The sequence below is a fragment of the Lactuca virosa genome, chromosome 4 (assembly GCF_052849685.1).
Source record: "Lactuca virosa cultivar CGN04683 chromosome 4, Lactuca_virosa_CGN04683_v6, whole genome shotgun sequence".
In the NCBI taxonomy this organism is placed as follows: Eukaryota; Viridiplantae; Streptophyta; class Magnoliopsida; order Asterales; family Asteraceae; genus Lactuca; species Lactuca virosa.
Window position 1 is genome coordinate 513028445 of NC_136429.1, and position 22449 is coordinate 513050893.

The following is a 22449-nucleotide window of genomic DNA, read 5'->3' on the forward strand; positions in this document are numbered from 1 at the left end:
TTGTTTCTCACACACACTAGTGCCAATTCTAGAACCAAGGATCTCTTTATATAGTATGGAGGATTAGGGTTACACCCTAATACCCATGACTCTTCATTTACCTAGGATCCATGGGTTAAAAGCTCCATGTACTTCCATATACTCTTAGCCCATCCTAAATAAATCTTAGCCCAATCCATATATATGTAAGAGTCCATATTTAATTAGCCTCTTTTTGATCTTTAAATTAATTTGCAAAATCAATTCTTGATCAACGCTAATTAAATAACTTGACTTTATATTATTATATTATATCTTATAATATATTAATAGATCATAAACATCTTATTATTAGATGTATATCCATACAAATTGTTAGGTGAAGTGCAACCCAAATGGACCATGTCGGGTCGGGTCAAGTTCATACCAAATATAGTTACGGACTTAGACACCTTATCCAACACTAGTTTGGTATATATGTCTGGTTCGGAACATATGTTAGTTTTGTATATAGGAAGGGTATACATATCTATTAGGCGATGATATACCCTATTAGCATGTTTAATCTCAAATTAAGGTTTTTAAATTGTGATTATGATGTCGAGAATCACCAACAAGATGTGAATAACAATGTCAACCCGCATGACATACTTGAGGTCGTTTATGATGTCACATTGATGTGTCGGTTAACCACACATGCTCCATCAACAACCATAAATTCGAGTATGTGCCAACATTTCATTTTTGTAGTCACACATTAGTGTGTCGGTTAACCACACACGCTCCACTAACGACTCTCATAGAAATGATGTGTGTTTTGGTGGATTAGCATACAATTTCTAATTTGTCCTAAAGTAACTACAGTGAGATTTTATAGAAGGTTCTACTACTTTATACATTATACTTTTAATGTGATTATGACCTATCAAATTCATTCGACTAATGACCCTCCGCCACACAAAGAAGCGATGGGTAAAAAAGACAACCGTTCAACGGTCATTATATATCTATTTTCCATATACCTCTCTTATAGTATGGCTTTGTGAATGAGGTATACACGAGATTCGACTGACTTTTAGTTATACATATAGTAATATACTATTATACATATGGATAGGGTGTATTTTATAATGTTTTTAAAACATAAGGTTTAAATTTAAATATCTAAATTAATCAATTGATTAGTTAATCTTTTATACAAGGATTTAATATTTATCTTCTATTTAAACTATTAATTAAATATTATATTAAAAACCATTAAGGACAATTTCATTTAATTATCTTATAATTAAATATTCGGTTTCTTTATCCGCTCCCTCAAAATTCGAATTACGGTTTCAAAATTATCTAGCATTAAGTGGTTCGGATTTGATCACATAAAATAATAGATAAGGACTAATAAGTAACCTACTAACTGAATTAGGCAAAAAGATCCAGAAAAAAAATCCATATTTCGAAAGACATGTTGTGCCCTATGATTTTTTTTTCTAGTTCCATCTTTTATGTGCTATCAATAGAAAAGGCATTGATTTGATACCACTATTGGGGATTTTAGTTTACACCTATATTTTACATGATGTGTTTTACTTAAATCATAAGGTTACATGCGACTTATATTGGATCTATGTCTTTTCATTATTAATAGCAACATACTAACGAAACAACAACTTGAAAACCCTATCATAATCGAAATATGAATAGAACCACATACTTATGCTTAAATCAAATTAAGCTAATCAAAACCCTTATAGGAGCGTTCTAGATCCTCTCTTTTATTCAACTATGGAACAATTACAACTTTGTCCTTGCATATTTCAGTAATTCTAATTAACCTATAATTAATTCCAAATTAATGCTGATTAAGTATTACTATTTTTAATTAATATGCTAATCATAGAATGTATTACTAAATCATTTATCTATGTGTGTGTGTGTTTCTCCCTCTCTCTCTCTCTCTTATAATCAATCCAAGCCATTTCCTGGTTGTGAGGGCAATCCAAAAAGAACTGTACTTTTAATCATTGTTGGGTCAAAAATATGGTTTATACTTTACTTTTCTAGGAAAATGTATTTTTGTGTCATGGACCGTAAACAGCTTGGCGTTTACGGCCGTATACGTGTTTACGGTTGTGTTTACGGCCGTGAACAGGTTTACGGTCGTAAACCCATTCACGACCCATGTCCACTATATATAGGGTGAGGAGTGCATGTGAGGCAATAGGTGGAGAGCTTAAGTGTGTGAAACCCAAGGTGTTCTAGAGAGAGAAACTAGAGAGAAGTTTTGTGTGTGTGAATCTCTTGTATCTGGATCTTCATTCTAATCAATACATTCAAGATTCATCATCTTCTTCTTCTCCTTCTCTTCTATTTGATCTAACATCATCCAATTGATTGGGATTCCGCACCATCAATTGGATCTGATTGATACACAAGCAGATTAGGGACTTACAATTGGTATCAGAGCAAAACCGGTGTCAAAGCATCATTCAATCGAGTTTTCGGCCGTTTAAACTCATATTCTTCACTGTTCGAGATTGGGTTTGGTGTTTTCGTTGCTAAAGGGATCAAGTCTGCTCTAAATCTGCGTTTACTGAAATTTCTGGGAGTTTACTGCCAAGAGATTACGGCCGTAAACCCTGTTTACAGCCGTAAACTCAAGAACATTCAAAGACCGTAAACTGTGTTCTTGGACCGTAAACAAAGCATCTTCAATAACCGTAAACTAAGCTTCAAAAACCGTAAACACAAGACTGTAAACACTCAGACCGTAAATCCGACCGTAAACTCAGTTTACGGCCGTAAACTCCTTGACCGGAAACTCAGTTTTGACATTCTTCTTGTTTTAAATTTTAATAATCAATGGATTCTCAAAGTCAAACACATCATCATGAACTGGATACTGTCATGGGCACAACCACATGTATTCCAAGACTGTTGTCTGCAGATGGTTTTCCTGAATGGAAATACCGGTTTGAGAAGTATATGAAAATGAAAGACTTCAAACTTTGGAGAAGCATCATCGGGGGTCCTGTCCGAATTACCATCACTGTTGTAGGACAAGTGATTGACAAAGAAATTGAGCACTATACAGATGAAGATTTTGAGAAAGTTGAAGAACAGGAAAGGGCTTTGGCCACTCTGACCATGGCTTTATCTCCTGATATTGCTCAGGGTTTCAGAGAGTATACTTCAGCTAAAGCTTTGTGGGAAGCCTTGATTGAGGTGTATGAAGGAAATGAAGACATGAAGGAAAGCCGCCAGGATATGTTACGACAAAAATTCAACATGTTTAACTACATTCCCAGAGAAACCCTGGAGGCACAGCTGCAGCGATTCACAACTCTCACTACTGAAATGAACATATTTGGGATCTTCTTGACCAAGTCCGAGATAAGTAAAAAGCTACTGAATGCTCTTCCAAAGTCATGGGACATGAATATAGATGTTATTAAGAAGACCAAGGATTTGAATCGCCTCACTCTTGCTGAAACAATGGCGATCATCAAAGCTTGTGATATTGATAATAAACAGCGAGAGATTAACCATGTGAACTCGTATTCGACTGCAAATCTTGGAATTTCTTCTAACAATGCCCTTTCATCAATCACTTCTTCCTCAGGTCAAGCATTTACTATTCAACAACCTCAAATTCAAACCTTTACTACTGCATCATCCATGCCTCATTCTCAAAGCCATTCGTTTGTTACTCCACAAGTTTTTCCCTCCTCCAATGTGCCAGTTGTAGCCTCTTCCTCAAACACAAAGGAAAGTGATGACAATCTTGCTCTCACCACAGGACTTGTGAACTGCTATAATGCTTTTATTGTTGGAGAGCTTCCACCTCAGCTGTCATTTGCTGATCTGGATCAGATGCATCCAGAAGATGTGGAAGAGATGGACATCACATGGCAGATAGATATGGCAGTATTCAGGGCTAAGCAGTTTGCCAAGAAGACTGGGAAGAACAACTGGGGTATGAATGCTGATAAAAAGGTGGGGTTCAACAAAGGGAAGTTGCGTTGTTTCAACTGTCACAAGCCGGGTCATTTTGCTCGTGAGTGCCCGAAGCCAGATAGAAGATAGAACAATGACAGGACAATAGTTGCGATGGGAAACAATCGTGGAGGTGTTGCGGTCAACGGTGAGACTGCTATGGTTGCTCAGTCATTTGACTGGGAGGACCAGATTCAGGCTTTGAACATTTCAAGACCTGAGAATGCTCACATGGCCCAAGTCAATGATGATGCTCCCATGGAGAATGTTGCAGCTGATCCTGAAGAAAAGATGATGGAGCTGCAGTTTGCACTGATGGTATCTTCTACTTCTGAGCCCAAGAAAAGCGAGGTAAGTTTACCTTCTTGTTCTCTGGCATGTATTGATTATGTTAAAACTCTTCGTGGCAAAATAGAATCATTACGTAGAGAAGTAGAGGACCTTAGATATGAGGGCTATCAACTTAGAAAATGACAAAAACCTCTAAAGGCCCAGTTAGAAACAAAAAATAAGGACTTTAGGAGACTTCAGGAAGACTACAGTATCAAATGTGTACATTATGATTATATCAAGAGACATAATGCTGAGTTACTTACTGAGCTTGATACATTAAAAGGGCAATTTGAAACTGCAAATTTTGATTTTAAAAGGTTTGATGTATCAACCAGCAAAAGGGTTTAGGATACGAGAATATACCTCCTCCTTTTAATCATACATATCAGTATAACCCTTTGTCTAAAGAGGAGATTGCCAATGAACCTTCAATGGTGTATGGCAAGCCATCTGGTTTTGTTTCAGGAGGATTTATTAATGTTGAAAGTACTAACCTTTCTACTTCCCCTGTAGATCAATCCTTAGATCAGTCAAAGCACGAAGTTGAAGGATCTGTTTCTGATAACAAAACTGAGTCTAAACCTGATGTTTTTGTTTCCAATGAAAAACTTTCTGTTTCTGATGTTAAAAATGACAATGTTTTTTGTGATACTTCCGCATCTGCTTCTGCTGAATTAAACTTTTTTGAAGTGTTTGATGAATTATTTGATAATGCTGATGTTTGTAATGCTTCTAATGAAAACACACCAATTCCATAGGTCACACCATCTGACGCACCCTCACTCATCTCACAACCTGTTTCTAACACATGTTCTTGTGGGAAAAGTAAGGGTGTCAGTAAAGAAAATAAATCTGAGACAGGCAGTACCAGTTTTAATAATAATAATCAGATTTGTTTTAATTGTGGTATTGGTGGTCATATAGCTAGGAATTGTCAAAATAGGATTTTTGTGCATTATATGTCACTAAGAGGGGAGAACGAATCTAGAGGAAGGTCTTTAACTAGAAAGTCCTCAAGAACTCGTTCTCGGGATGATGATTGGAAGGATGATCGAAGTAGAAAAAGGACGGTTTTTCAAAAGAATAAAAAGGTTTTTCATAACACAGTCTCAAACAGTTTGCCAAAACCGAACAAGACTCCGCCAAGATCGGTTTCGTCAAAGAGCAATTCTGGATCTTCAACCACTTCTGGTAGAACTTCCAGATGCTCAATGCGAAGTAATAAGGAACATATTTCAAAACCACCTGTGACTGTTAGAAAACCTAAATATCATTGGATGCCCAAATTAACCTCCAATCAATCATCATCATCCTCTGAAAAGATCAAAAATGATGACTCAAACTTGAAGATCTTGAAAGACAAATCAGAGAAAGTGAAGGGCAACCCAGGACAGTGATGACCTGGTTTCCTAAATCTAAATGATCCCGCTCATTTTGCAGGGACAGTTGCGGAGGAATGTCGTCAGACATTGGTACGTCGACAGCGGCTGCTCCCGGCATATGACAGGAGACATCTCCCAATTGAGCAACATTCAATCCTTTAATGGGGGATACGTTTCCTTTGCGGGCGGAGAAGGTGGCAAGATCACTCAGAGAGGAACTGTTACAAATGGAGTGCTAAGTTTCGAGAATGTCAACTTTGCTCCCGAGTTAAAACATAGTTTGTTGAGTGCGTCTCAAATCTGTGACAAAGGTTATTCTACCCATTTCACCGACAAGGAGTGCATGATTCTCAAGCCAGGCATTGTCATCCCGGAAGAATGGATTCTTGTCAAATCTAAGCGGGATGCGAATGCTTACATTATTGATATGAACAGCAACATTCCTGAACAAATCACTTGCCTCATTTTAAAGGTCTCCGAACAGAACGCAATGTTGTGGCACCGAAGACTCGGTCATGCGAACGCTAAAAATCTAAATCGTCTTGCGAAGAATGAGATGGTCCGAGGCTTACCTGTCAGAGACTTCATAACTTTTGAGAAGTGTATGTCATGTGCCCAGGGAAAACATCATAGAAAACCACACCTACCAAAACAAGTTAACTCAATCAGTCAGGTGCGCCAATTATTGTATATGGACTTATTTGGTCCGGTCAACGTCCTGAGCATCAACAGAAGCTCGTACTGTCTAGTTGTGATCGATGATTTCTCTCGTTTTACGTGGGTTTTCTTCTTATCCAACAAAGCTGGGGTTGCTGACTTGATAAAGAAGTTCATTGTGATGATTGAGAACCAAACCAACAACCGGGTGAAGGAGCTTCGTACTGATAATGGAACAGAATTCAAGAATGCAATTCATGATCACTTTTGCGCAGAAAAGGGAATTGTGCGTCAATACAGCTCTGCTCACACGCCTCAACAAAATGGTGTTGCTGAGAGGTCAAATAGATCATTAAAAGACGCTGCAAGGACAATGCTGTGTGACTCCAAGTTACCAGTTTTCTTTTGAGCTGAGGCGATTAACACTGCTTGCTACGTTCAGAATCGTGTTTTGATCAACAAAGCTCAGATGAAGACACCGTACAAGATTCTATATGGTCACAAGCCTTCAGTCAGTCATTTCCGTGTATTTGGCTGCCCTTGCACCCTTCTTCACCTGGAGTCCAACCCGAAGTTCAATGCCAAAGCCGATGATTGTTATTTCATAGGGTATGCTGCACGAACCGCATATAGGGTTTACAACAAGAAGACGAAGCAGATTGTCGAATCTTATGACGTGCGCTGGTTGGAGGAGAATGAAACGGATGCTCGAGTGGGTCCTTATTGGTTATTTGATTACACATCGCTTTTCAAATCCATAAATGTGTCTTCAGATGGTTCATCTGGGTCTTCCTCTGGTTCGAAGAATGTTCCTGAAGATGAAGACAAAGAAGTTGTCTACAGACCTCCAACGGTAACCTCTTCACTATCTGAGGGGGAGTCATCTGCTACACCTGAGGGGGAGTCCTCTGTTCCACTTGGTAGTCCAAAATCTCTAGTTCAAGATGCTGCTCCTGATGATGATGCTACACCTCTTACCCCTGTTGAAAGAGAGTTCATGTCTAGAGATGCTTCCGCTGTCACTCCAACTTTTATGGAACTACTCTTTCCTGAAGAAATTGCTAATGAGTTTGTAGCAGATTCATCTAATGTGGAACAATCAGCAAATGATGGAGGTTTCAACATTCACACTCTTCCCGTTTCACTCAATGATATCAGCCAAGACATACCTTCAAGACTTCAATGCGATCATCCGATCGAAAACATCATTGGCCAGCTGGGTGATAGAGTTAGAACCAGAAGTCAGAGTGGAGATGTCAATACATGTCTCTATTCTTGCTTTATCTCTCAAATAGAGCCCAAGAATGTTGAAATGGATTTGAATGAGCCCAGCTGGGTAGATGCTATGCATGAAGAGATAAATCAATTTGAAAAGCTCGGGGTTTGGAAATTGGTTGAGTTACCAAAGGGAAAAAAGTCTCTTGACACACGCTGGGTCTATCGAAACAAGCAGGATGATTCTGGTGTTATAGTGCGCAATAAAGCCAGATTGGTGGTTCGCGGGTTTAGACAAGTCGAGGGTCTTGATTATACAGAGGTTTATGTTCCAGTGGCTCGCTTGGAGGCTATTCGTATCTTCCTTGCATATGCTTCCTACATGAACTTCACGGTTTACCAAATGGATGTCAAGACAGCTTTCTTGTATGGCAAGGTGAAGGAAGAAATCTATGTTGATCAACTCCCTAGGTTCGTTAACTCGAAGTTTCCTAATCATGTCTATAAGTTGGACAAGGCGTTGTATGGGTTACATCAAGCTCCTCGAGCGTGGTATGCGACTCTCACAAAGCACTTGCTCGAGCATGGATACTCTCGTGGCACTATCGATCAAACTTTATTCATCAAGCATGTGGGTAATGATCATATTCTAGTCCAGATCTATGTTGACGACATTATCTTCGGGTCTACCAGTCCACAGCTATGCAAAGAGTTTGAAGGCGTGATGAAAAAGAGGTTTGAGATGAGTTCGTTAGGGGAAATGACCATGTTTCTGGGGCTTCAGGTCAAACAAAATTCAACCGGAATCCTGCTCCATCAAGCTAAGTATGTGGAGGATATTCTTGAGAAGTTCGGGTTTCAAGACGCAAAACCTGCATCGACACCAATGGCTGAAAGACCCCTGCTGAATCCAGATACTGATGGCGAATCCATAGATCAGACACACTACAGATCGATGATCGGATCATTGATGTATCTTACTGCAAGCCGTCCAGACATCATGTTTGCAGTTTGTCAATGCGCACGTTATCAGGCTAATCCTAAACTTTCACATCTTATTGCTGTCAAAAGAATTTTTCGGTGTATCAAAGGCAACCCAAAATTGGGTCTTTGGTATCCGAAAAATTCCGAATTTGATTTATATGCTTTTGCTGACAGTAATTATGGAGGCTGTGAGCTTGACAGGAAATCTACATCAGGAGGGTGTCAATTCCTTGGAGATAGGCTGGTGTCATGCCAGTGCAAGAAACAGCATACCGTCTCAACCTCAACAGCAGAAGCGGAATACATTGATACATCTGCTTGTTGCTCTCAAGTTATCTGGATCCAACATCAACTGTTGGATTACGGTTTGAATTATCTACAAACCCCCATCTACTGTGATAATGAGGCTGCGATTCAAATTACTAAAAATCCTGTCCAACATTCCAAAACCAAGCACATTGATATCAAAATTCATTTTATCAGAGACTGTTATGAGCGCACGCTCATCTGACTGGAACAGGTTCCTTCTGCTAATAATGTGGCGGATCTGTTCACCAAGCCTTTTAACAAAGCTCGATTCGATGTGCTTGTGGGATTTTTGAAAATGATTCGTTTTGAGGATTAATTTTTGTTTTAAATTAGTTTAAATTTGCGCATTTTTATTTCATTCTCACCCATGCACAAATTTAGGGGGAGAAATAAACAAAAACCAAACAAAAATTTAAAAAATTCAAAAATCCAAAAACATTAAAAAATCAAAAAAATCAAAAAAAGATTGTTGCTAATAGTTTTACTTGTAGGTGTTGTGACAAGAAGTGATATTATCAAGTGATAACAGGCAATCTGAATCTGCGTAACGTACCAAAATTAAATCATCTACGCTCTGTGATTCGATGCGCTGGTACCGATAAACGTAACAAGCTGAATGGTCTTTAGGAAGTTTGTCTAGGAACACAGGATCACAATGTCTTGTCACTTGTAGTATGTCCTAAATTTGTCACTATCTTTCGTGTTTATGTGGACCACAATACCGGCGATCGAACAGATCTATTCATGAAGGGGGAGGTACCGATGAACGGATTAAGGTTGTCTAACAACTTTGATCCCAAATATTTTTGTTTTTGTGAAATTTCTTCATAGTTTTTCTCTATGCACAAATTTAGGGGGAGTATTAAAAATCAAACAAAAATCAGAAAATTCAAAAATCAAACAAAATTCAAAAAATTCAAAAATCAAACAAAAATCAGAAAATTAAAAAAAACCAAACAAAAAATCAGAAAATTAAAAAAAAATTAAAAAAAAAATTAGTGTTACCTCTATTTTATTTCTTGTTCAGAAAAATCAAAATAAAATTTTCAAAAATATTGTGTGCTAACCTTGTTTTAGTTTTGTTTTTATCTTTTTGTTTTGTTTGTCTTGAAAAGTGAATCCAGGTGTAGATGAGACTCATGGAGACTGTATTGAAAATTTCTGAGCCGAAGCTTCATCCGTGAGCATCAAAGAGTTCTCATTCGAAGGAGCAAGAAATGAAGATTATTCTTTCGACATTCAATGTTTCAACCCCAGAAGCAAGGTGAAGCTGCACTTGAAGATTATGTCACAGATTGCATTGAAGCCTCCTCAATCAATTTGCTGCTATCTATGTACCTGCTGAAGTGATCCAGAAGATTCGTTCTCTCTGATGTTCTCTCTGAAGATTCTCAAGCTGAAAGCGCTATCTTTCAAGAATCTTTTCAAGAAGCCTCCTCACCCAATGCGCGTTCAATTTCAAATTTTGAAGATAAGCCCAACTGCTCCAGATGAAGTCATTCATTGAAGATTCATCAAGTTCATCTTGAAGTTGTGAAGAATTTGAAGACAAATGCTGAAGCCAAGCTCACAATGAAGATTAACAAGAAAAGTCAGCTACCTTTTTAGGGGGAGCTTGTTGGGTCATTTAGAAAAGAAAGCTATAAACCAAGGGGGAGATTGTTGGGTCAAAAATATGGTTTATACTTTGTTTTTCTAAGCATTTATTGTTTTTATTATTTGGGCCGAAAATAGTATAGGATTAATTGTAGCTTGGACCGAAAACCCATGTGTTTTCGGTCTAACATTGGATTATTTGTATTTTGGGCTTGGCCTTAGGTCCATATATATATAGGGAGAGGAGTGCATGTGAGGGTAAGAGCCAAGGAGCTTAATTGTGTGTATTCTAAGGTGTGAAAGAATATAGAGAGAGAAGAAAGTGTGTGTGAATCTTGTGTATTGTTCATCATTCCAATCTTGAATACATCATAGATTCATCTTCTTCTTCTCCTTCTATTCTATTAGATCTGAAATCATCCGTTTGATTGGGATTCCGCACCATCAAACGGATCTGATTGATACACAAGCAGATTTAGGGACTTTCAATGCACGAAAGATTCTAAATGGACTTGACTAGGCAGAGTTAAACTTAAGGAATTCAGAGACTTGACAAATCTTGACCTAGTTAGATCTGTTTAGCCTGATAATACGACGCTCGGATAGGTTGAGCAGGGAGATATACATGGGAATCTACTGGTCACATTAAAAGAACTCGTATCTAGAACTGTGGATTAACTTTTCCTCGATCTGCGGATTCTGTCCTTAATTCAGGTATTGATGGGGTGACTGGGGAATTCCGATAAATTAGGTCTGTAGAAGGTTATTTTATTTCTTTCTGTCTGTTAGTCATATGTTGCCTCCTCTGCGTGATCGAGAGATCCGACCTGGACTGTCACACCCCCAAACCAAGGATGGCGGAAACGTCCGGCGGTGGAGGACTTCGTGTATAGTATCACAACAACGAGTATAATAGTGCTCAAAGTAATTACAACCATCATAAATATAATTGAAAAGGTTACACCAAAGTATATGTTTACATGTTTCAAATCAATTACATTATGATGACAAAATGAACTGTTTGACGATTTAACGTCCCATCCTCAAAACGCTATTGATTTCCTGTTTCACTGATTTCCTGAGAATACAAGTAGTTTTGAAAAAGTGTCAACAATTAAGTTGGTGAGTTCATAAGAGTTTTGTTTAAGAAAGAAGCCGTTTTATCTGTAAAAGCGACAAAGTAAGTTTCCAGAAAATCCAATATTTTCCTTAATAAAGTTATGTAGTCCTAAATCCCAGGGCTGGAAATAAACAAGTATTTTTACATACTTAAAGGTATAAAAAGTGATTTTAAATTGACATAAAACCCTTTTTAATCTGGGAATTTTCCCGTAAACTTTATGTGTTGTGTGTTGTCTTAATCCTAAGACCGAAAGTGTACAAGTATTTTTCTATACTTAAAGTAATTCATGTGAGTTAAATCGACATAACTCGCTAATTTAAAAGTAAGAACCCGTAAATCTTATGATTTGTTAATACCACATGTGAGCTATTATAACCATGCTAAGACTAGTTTAGGTGGCCTCGTAACACGACGTTCTTCAGGCGTCGCACGTTAAATGACACTTGTCACCACAGACATGCCGGTCTAGCTGTTGCATGCAGCTCAGGTGTGGGTTTGTCAAACCCAATATAGATCTATACACAACTATCACGCTCTCCCTCCAGGAGACTCTGGTTACAATTTACAGGACTTTTGACTTTGTTACTTTGAAGGTAACACAAAGTGAATGACTCATAAATTTATTCATTAACAAATTTACGTGAACTGAACTGAAAACCTTTGGTAAATGAGTTTGAAAGGTAAATGATACATAAACTATACCTATTATAGTTTATCCAAAACGTTTGTAACGTAAAAGAATCTTACTGAAATGTAAATGATACCTAAACTATACCTATTATAGTTTATCCGAAAACACATTAGTACTATAAGTCCATAAACTATTACTATTATGTAGTTATGAAAAACCCATTTGTTTGAGAGTAAAACCTTTCTCATGTAGTAAAAATCCATAACTATGCTTATTATAGCTTATTATATGTGTTCGAATGAATGAAGAATTCTTATCATGAATGACTAAATTTCAGTTTATGATGATAAACTAACAAGAAATTACATTCAATATTTAGAACTTATTGTTATACACTTTGCTCAACATAATACAAGGTGTTATTAAAGTTATAAGCTGTTAACTAGTTTTTAAGCTTTCTGCACTGTTTTAGAAAAATCATAGAAAAATCATACGAAGTTGAAAACTGAATCCGTAGATTCTGAGAGTTCGTAAAATGTGTCTAGTTTATTCATAATTTTTATATGATTTTTAGAAGTCTTTAACTTGTGTTAAAATGTTCATATTCACAGACTGGTCCGAATTTATTTCTGAAATGATAGGCAGTTTTGTAAAAATCACCATAAATCGTAGAAAAATCGTATGGTGATGTGCAAGTAGTCATTTTAAAGGTATGAACCTGAACTATTTGAACCTAATACAGCTTTGAAAACTAAAATGTTTAAGTTGACCAAAACAGTCCGTGAATGGAGTTGAACTTTTCTGATGAAGGCTGTTAAATGAGTTTAGTTGTGTTCTTGGTGTTTTAACTTGTATCCCCCCCCCCCCTTAAAACTTAAGAAAAACATGAAAAGATAGGGGTATGAACTCACCTTGAGTGATTTCAGTAGATGGATGATGGAGAAAAGAAGTGTTCAACTCAAGAACACTTGGGAGATGCCTTGAAGATTTGAAGATCTAACACAAATGTGATGGAATTTGTGTAAGCAATCTATGATTTGGGAAGAAAAAAGTGAAATAATCATAAGAAGAATGAATTATACTTACCAAGAGTGGAAGAGAGCTTGATGATCAGCCCTTGAATCTCGAATTTGAGAGAGAGAGAGAAGTGAGAGAAAAAGTGTTTGTTCCTTGGAGGAAAAATGAGAGAAATAAGACAAAGATGAGGAGAGATAATAGTTTTCAGCCTTTGACCAAGAGTATGGCTGGTCAAATGGTGGGGAAAGTACTCTTGAATGACCAGGTATGGTGGAAGGATAATAGCTGATCATGGAGTGGGCATGGGAGTGGTTGCTTGTGTCATACTCTAAGGTAAAGTCAACACTCCACCTTAAATATTCACCCACTAGATTTTATTCTTAAATAAATATTTCCATAAAAATATGTTTAAATTATGAATATTTAGGGTCTTATATGTTAAAATATGATTTTTGGAGAAAATCCCGCGTTAAAATAATTAAAAACGGACTTAAAACGGAGTCGTGGTCGAAAACCGGGTGGAAAATGGCAAATCCGAAGTCAGGAGGGTGACTCCGGCCTTAACAGCATTAGATCCGAAGCCGGGGCTTGGTCGCTGCAGTGGATCCGAAGGCGAAGGAGGCTGTGGTCCGAGCAGCTACCGCAGGCGGGTTCGGATGTGGTGCTCCAGGTGGCTGCGGTCGGTGGCTGCGGCTTGCTGGCTGCGGCTACTCAAGGAGACTCCGGTTCAAGGAGGGTTTGGTCCCTATAGAGGGACTTCGGCCCTAAGAGGCTATTTTCCAAGGTATCACCCCTTTTCGAAGGGTTTTTCACCAAGTCAAGTGTCGGGATGCCCCAAATGCTTAAAATAAATCAAAAGGGGTTTTGAGAGAGATTTGGGAGAGATTTGACATACTTGGAGAGATTTGGGAGAGATTTCACATTCTTGGAGAGATTTCTCATACAGAGAGAGATTTGGGAGAGATTTCACATTCTTGGAGAGATTTCTCATACAGAGAGAGATTTGGGAGAGATTTCACATTCTTGGAGAGATTTCTCATACAGAGAGAGATTTGGGAGAGATTTCACATTCTTGGAGAGATTTCTCATACAGAGAGATATTTGGGAGAGATTTGACATACTTGGAGAGATTTGGGAGAGATTTCACATTCTTGGAGAGATTTCTCATACCGAGAGAGATTTGGGAGAGATTTGACATACTTGGAGAGATTTGGGAGATATTTCACATTCTTGGAGAGATTTCTCATACAGAGAGAGATTTGGGAGAGTTAGAGTGAAAGAGATTGAGAGAGACTTCTTTTGTGACCTTTTTGAGTGTTTGTCTCTATAATTCAAGGTTGGTAAACCTCGTTAAGTCTTGTTATGATTGTTATATGCCCCCGGGGGTTAAGGAATAATGTTTTATCTAGTAGTTTCATCACTTGCCCTGATTAGGGTTTAGAATTTCCGAACACGTGAAAACTCTAAGTGATACTTTGTATTAAGATTGCGAGCCGTTCAATAAGAAACATAATGGAAACCCTAATGTACAAGGGTTAGATGAGTTGATCGGTTTGACTTGTTGACTTTAGGTGACTTTGACTTGGCCAAAATTGACGGTTGTCACATGGACTGTAACATATGCAACTCTATCTCTCTGCATATTCTCTCTATGCAATTCTTTCTATCTGTTAGCCATATACTATCTCCTTTGCGTGACTTACAATCCGACCTGGTACACAGTATATGCATCATTCTTCTTCTCAATCCCTCTAAAACTTCAGTTAGTCATATGTTTCACCTTCTGCGTGATTGGAAGAGATCCGAACTGGGTGTATAGCATATGCATTCTAAATCTATCTTCTCTCTTAATAATTGTATGCTCACCCGATGTAAGGAGTATTCTGGAAGTCCTTGATTACTGGAGCATATCAGGAAGCGGGAAACATGTTCTAGTACAATTACAATTGAACACTTACAGATTGTATGTAGATCTCGCTGCTCAATTTAGGTGGACAACAATATCCCTGGTCGTCGTCAGCTAAATGGTCCCTAGGAAATTTATCTAAGTATATAGGATCAAAAATATCTTGTCTTTCTTAGCTTGTCCAAATTTATCACAAATTTTTCGTGTTTAAGTGGACCACAATACCGACGATTGACCAGATCTATTCATGAAGGGAGTGGTACTGATAAACGGATAAAGGCTGTCTAAAAACTTTGATCCCAAATCACTCTTAAAGTTAGATATCATTTTATTTTTGCTAAATTTGTTCATAGTTTTCTTCTTATTTAAATATCAGGGGAGAATTAAAAATTTTAAAAACCAAACAAAAATCAGAAAATTAAAAATCCAAAAATAGTGTTATTTCTGTTTTATTTCTTTTTCTGAAAATATGAAAAATCCAAAAATATTGTGTGCTAAGTTTTCTTTTAGTTTTGTTTTGTTTTGAAAAGTGAATTCAGGTGTAGATGAGACTCATGGAGATTGTATCAAGATTTCAGAGCCAAGGCTTCATCCGTGAGCATCGAAGAATTCTCATTCGAAGGAGCAAGAAATAAATATTATTCTTTCAACATTCAATCCTTCAACCCCAGAAGCAAGGTCAAGCTGTAACTGAAGATTATGTGACATATTGCATTGAAGCCTCCTCAATCAATTTGTTGTTATCTTGTACCTGCTGAAGTGATCCTGAAGATTAGTTCTCTCTGATTTTCTCTCTGAAGATTCTCAAGATGAAAGCGCTATCTTTCAAGAATCTTATCCAGAAGCCTCCTCACCCAATGTGCGTTCAATGTCAAATTCTGCAGAAAAGCCCAACTGCTCAAGATGAAGTCGTTCATTTGAAGATTCATCAAGTTCATCTTGAAGCTGTGAAGAATTTGAAGATTAAAGCTGAAGCCAAGCTCCCGATAAAGATTAACAAGAAAAGCCAGCTACTTTTTAGGGGGAGCTTGTTGGGTCAATTAGAAAAGAAAGCTATAAACCAAGGGGGAGATTTTTGGGTCAAAAATATGGTTTATACTTTACTTTTCTAGGAAAATGTATTTTTGTGTCTTGGACCGTAAACAGCTTGGTGTTTACGGCCGTATACGTCTTTACGGTTGTGTTTACGGCCGTGAACAGGTTTACGGTCGTAAACCCATTCACGGCCCATGTCTATTATATATAGGGTGAGGAGTGCATGTGAGGCAATAGGTGGAGAGCTTAAGTGTGTGAAACCCAAGGTGTTCTAGAGAGAGAAACTAGAGAGAAGTTTTGTGTGTGTGAATCTCTTGTATCTGGATCTTCATTCTAATCAATACATTCAAGATTTATCATCTTCTTCTTCTCCTTCTCTTCTATTTGATTTGACATTATCCAATTGATTGGGATTCCACACCATCAATTGGATCTGATTGATACACAAGCAGATTAGGGACTTACAATCATCAACATTATACCAATTTAGTTAGAACCTTAGACACCTTAATCCAATAATAGAAAAATACTTAAAAATTTTAACAAAATAAATAACTGTTAAACTATTTGTTGCTTGATTGTGTTCATGTGACTGCTAGTCTGTTGTCATGTGACTACGAGTCCGTTGTAAGGATGGAGGATCCAATTTAGCACCCCTCTAATGGAATCTGACCCAAAACACCAAAAGCAAAAGGAAGAAACCCAAGAACTAGGTTTTATTCAAAAATCAACAACCTTAGGAGAGAGAGAGAGAGAGAGAGAGAGAAAGAGAGTAGTGATGATTTTCTGAAGGGGATAAGCATCTTGTAAGGTTTACCCCAAATAGTCTATTTATAGTTAATAACTACAATTCTAGAAGGATACAAACACTTAAGCTTTATCCTTATCTTATTCACACTTTCCTTATCCCTATCCTAGGGATACCAAAATCGTCCCCCACATGGTCTCTAGTGACTTCTGATATATTCTAATTAATCCCTTTGATTATTTAATATTCAACCCCTATTAATTAAAACCTTTTAGTTAATTACCAAAATAATTTATTTTTAATTTATTAATTCCTTAATAAATTAACAACTTCTTTATCTCTATTTCCTTAGGCTATTTGGGTCATGAGGCGAACCCCAAAGGAACATGTTATTATTAGAAATACTATCAAAACAGTTAATGACATTGGACACTATTCCGTACAGTCTCCCACTTGGACAACTTGTTTGTTACAAAATCTAAATATGTCACTAACAATCATCAGAGAGTAGTCACCCATTGCAACTACGAAACTCTGATTAGAATCCGGTCCTTAAGAAAATTGATTAACTTATTCCTTTGTTCTAGATATATCTATGAAAATGAACCATAGATATGGGTCAATCTTAGTGTTCAAAATTCTATTTCCCGATTCAAGATTTTTGACATTACATCTGACTACTAAATCGAACACAACTATTTAGTCAGGGCTCGGCCAAGCACTTCAAATGCTAACACTAAATCATCGAGGGGCCTATAGATATCGCTTCCCAATTAAAAGGAACAACAAATAAACTTTGACTACATAGTTTTTGCCTACACGTCAAATCATACATGGAAATACCTTTATTACTACCAGTTGGAAATAACGTTGTAGCACACCAATGCACAACCGATTTTGCAAACAAACCCCCAAATATGTGTCTTGGTTTGAAGAATAGAAGATATTTTCATCTTAGAATTACTTGTTACTAAATCCATAAAGTAATATCTAAGTGTGGCTTGTTCAAATACTTAAAATCTCTATTTTCAAGTACTCATGAAGTATTAGTGCAATTTCTATTGTAATGCCCCAAGCACCTTGGTCAGTCAGCAAAACTAATGACAACGGAGGTTTGAACATAATTAAATATTATAGAAGTAAGTTTCAAAATATGCAAAAGTGAGACACAATATATAAATTTACATAACTTTTCTAGAAACAATAACTCTTTATTAAGACTCTTGGAAATAAACATGAAATCAGTTAAAATTCATACTATTATATATCCCATAATAATTCTAACTAACAACTAAATTATTAGATCAAATCACTATTTAGTCTCATGCTTATGGTCCTCGCATGCCCATCATGTTGTCTCTTCATGATGGCTTAAAGAATGGATAAGTGGGATTCTCATCATATTATACCCTATTGACAACGATGTATCCAACTTCTACCCTATGATGAATGTAATGATAATTTCCAAGCATGTCTCTTGAATCTCCTGTTGGGTTTTGAGCATTCTAACACTCCTATGGTGTACATGCAACCCTAGATGATTTTGGATCTATGTTTTCTCTATTATACATGCATACATTCAAAATTCCAATGCATCATCCTAACTAGCATACTATGGACTATAAACAACATGAAATACAAGTTAGATGACATACTTTTTAGTGTAGTTGAAACCTTGGACCTTTAAGAACTTAGTGCCCCAAGTGTTGCACCTCAAATGGAATCACACAACACCACCAAAAAATGGAGGAACTTGAGAAGATGTCACTTTCACTCATAAAATCGGCTTGCCCTCTTGTGTTTCCACTCTCTTAGGTCTAGGTAACCACTAGTGCCAATTTCATGAGCTAGAGGGATTCTTATATAGTGTGGCAAACTAATGACTTTCCATATCCCTCATGCTCCATGGGTTAAAACCTCCATGGAGTATCCATGGGTCACCACATGGGTTTAGGCCAACTTAAAGAACTATGGATCATAAGCCCACATTATATGAATGAATGATTTACATAATCAATCCCCATATATTTAATTAGTCTCTTTTGATCCCAAAATTAATTCCAAATTAATTCTTGATCAATACTAATTAAATAATATGATTTCATATTAATATATTAGAACTTATAATATATTAATAAACCATAAATAACCTCTTCTCAATTATCCATCCTTCAGATTCTCCCGGTGCCATGCAACCCAAATGGACCATGCTACTTTCGGGTCAAGTACATACCAATTATAATTATGGACTTAGACACTAATCCAACATCTCCATGGTCCTTCAACTCTTTAGTCAAGGCGACTACAACCTCATTATCATAATAAATCTCCATAGTTTCTTTGATGCTTGGTACAATGGCAATATCATCGATGAAGTTCTTTAACCATGTAACCTCCTTTGTTGCTTCCACTACCAGAATATAGGACTTTAATGACACGCAAACCATGACACTCAATGACTTACGATACGCAAAAGTGAGGGTCCTAAAAATAATGTCATCTCTCCCAAAATTTAAAGGATTTAGGACACGTATTTATGTGTGTCTTAAATTTAGTGTCAGAACAAAAAAAAATAATAAATAAAAAAACACGGTGGGGACCCATCATATATAGCGTGTTGTGTAAAACTATTGCTTTATATTTTTTAAACGCGCGTCCAAACTATTCATCCTATCACAAAAGCGTAAGGTCGTTATCTAGGGCTTTTTTCAAGAATTAACCAGAGTGCTTTCTACAGCGTTCGCTACCTCCACTCACCTCACCTGTCGGCGACCTCGACTCACCTCTCTCCTTCTTTCTCTCCTATCACCCACTACAAATGGCTCTTCGAACACTAGTCAGCAGTGGGAATACCTAGGTCGATTCTTCAGGGTTCAACAAGAGATTTGTGAACAGCAAACATACAGGATTTTGGATCCCGGCCATGATTATGGCACTTTGGAGCCGGCAACATGAACATCATTAGTGAACATCTTTCATTTCCTTCTTTCAACATTTCCATATTTTAGTCTTCACAAATCGACAAGGGGCCTCTGCAATGAAGCTATTTCATCTTCATCTCGCTTTGGTTAAGAGAGCGATAGATATAGAAGCGATTGAGAGAAGAAGAAAAAAGGGAAATCTTACTTTCGAAAAGTCGACTTGCAAACCCTATTGATCGAAAAGTGGGAGAAAATGATAGAACAGAAAAAACCATAACAATTCACCAGATGCGTTGTTTTTTCCCCAACTTTTTGTCGCTTTTCGATGAAGTCGTTGATGCCCTATCTACTTCAGGCTTCGAATTCTGCAATCACATTCGGGCATCCATTATACCATTATTATGCAACTACCTGGTTGTCGCGGTCGACACCGTCACAAGTTCGGGAAAAACCCTAGCGTTTGTTGTTCCACTCATCTAGATACTCCATCATACAACGCCTGTTAAACCTCACCAGGTACCTCCTTTTCCATGAGACATGCATACTCAATTATAACTCTAAGCTTTGGTGGTCACATGGATTTTTGGTGCTTAATCGTTTTGATGTCTACAACTCTCATATTTTGATTATGTTCTTGTGTTTTTTAATCTAAATACAGAATTTACACTTAACATTTATGGGTTCAAGATTTTGATTTTTGAGTTTTATAATTTAGATAATCCAGGGATAGCAAATTAACTAGTCTTCTTCGTGATTCATCTGGTGGAAGGACTAAAACATGCATCATTGCTACATTATCTCCTGTTTTTTATTCTCTTGAAGAGACCTTGAGCACATTGGATTATGCTCATAGGGCATGAAATATAAAGAACAAGCCTGAGGTAAGTCTTTATTCTTACATGTTAATTTCATGCCCTTGGTTTACTACCAAATTGTTAGTGAATAATGATTATCTTTTGTTACCTTATAGGTTAGTCAAAAGATGATGAAAACAACTTTTATCAAAGATCTTTATGGTGAAATGGAAAGACTCAAAAATGGTAACAGTTTGCTCCCTGTGATAACACAATAAAGATATGAAAAGGAATTAATTTGGCCTAACCAGTTCATGTTTGAAAAGTTTTACTCAAGTTTACATAAAATTTATATTTATCAAGAGGAGTTGGAACATAAGGTACTCGCATAGGTTCCTGTTTGAAAAGTTTTACTCAAGTTTACATAAATTTATATTTATTTTTTGCAATCTTCTTATGGGTTCATACACTACTTTGATCGTAGATCAGCTGCACTTTCTATAGTATCTCTAAATGGGAGACATTTGTAAGTGTTTCTGAATTTTGATGAATATTTTAGGTCAAATGTGCTCCTCTCCTATCTTACTTGACCACTTATTGATGTTTTTCTTAGGTTCGGACAACCTATTAAAGTTAATTGGGCATATGTCAGTGGACAGATGGAGGACACTTCTGGTACTGATAGTATTCTTATTATTACTATTATAATAATAATAGTTGGATTGGATATGATGGCATTTCTACTTTTGGTTTGTATTGTAGGTCACTACAACATATTTGTTGGTGACCTGAGCCCTGAAGTTATTGATGTTATGCTGTTTTCATGCTTCTCTGTTTATGCTAGTTGTTCGTGAGTACATACATACATCCATATCGTTTAACTCCCTATATAAATCTACCACACACAATCATATTAATGATAATATTATATTATTATAATAATAAACATGGATGCGAGGGTTATGTGGGATCAAAAAACGCGCCATTCACGAGGTTTTGGGTTAGTTTCCTTCCGGAACCAACGGGTTTATATTTAAAATTATAAATTCAGAATATTTGAGTTTGCAATCCTATCGGGATAATGTCTTGGAAGTAGACAAATACGCTGCAATTGGGGCACCAAAGGTGTAGGTACTAGTGACAAAAAATAGGGCTTAGATTCCAAAAGTCTAGTGGAGCTAACAAATGGGTCTTCAGGTATATTCAAAAGTATTCATAAATATTAAATATATAATATGTTTATTGTTTTTTTAATTTTATTTTATGATAATTTTTATTCAGAGGATGGCAAGGAGCCTGTTACCTGAAAATAACCCACAATATACGACTGTTTATGTTGGCAACCTTGCTCTAGAAGTAAGAAATGATATTCCTTTCATGAATAAATAATAGAATCACATATTATATATATATATATATATATATATATATATATATATATATATATGTATATTAGGATACTCAGCTTGAGCTCCATCGACATTTCCATTCCCTTGGTGCTTGTATAATTGAGGAAGTTAGGATTCAACTGGATCAAGGATTTGGTTTTGTGAGATGAACAACTGAGAGTGGCCATATGACAAATGTTGATTCTGCTGTTGACTTTGATTTTGAACAAGTTGTTGTTGAAAATGAACAAGCTGCTGAGATTGCATAGGATATGTATAGTTATAAAATTTCCCAGAGGTTTCATCTTCATGTTCATGCAGATATTTATTAGTTATAATTTGATGGTTTGATGCCAGGTGAGGGAGATCTTGTGATAGGTGGTGATCTATATGTTGTAAGTCATTCAATATTCCTGATTGTTTATAGAAAGAGCACTT

General features: G+C 36.8%; 1 pseudogene; it reads left to right on the forward strand.

Moving 5' to 3' along the window:
• Nucleotides 1-3873: 3873 nt before the first annotated feature.
• Nucleotides 3874-22181, forward strand: LOC145107054 (oligouridylate-binding protein 1B-like; annotated as a pseudogene).
• Nucleotides 22182-22449: the final 268 nt, after the last annotated feature.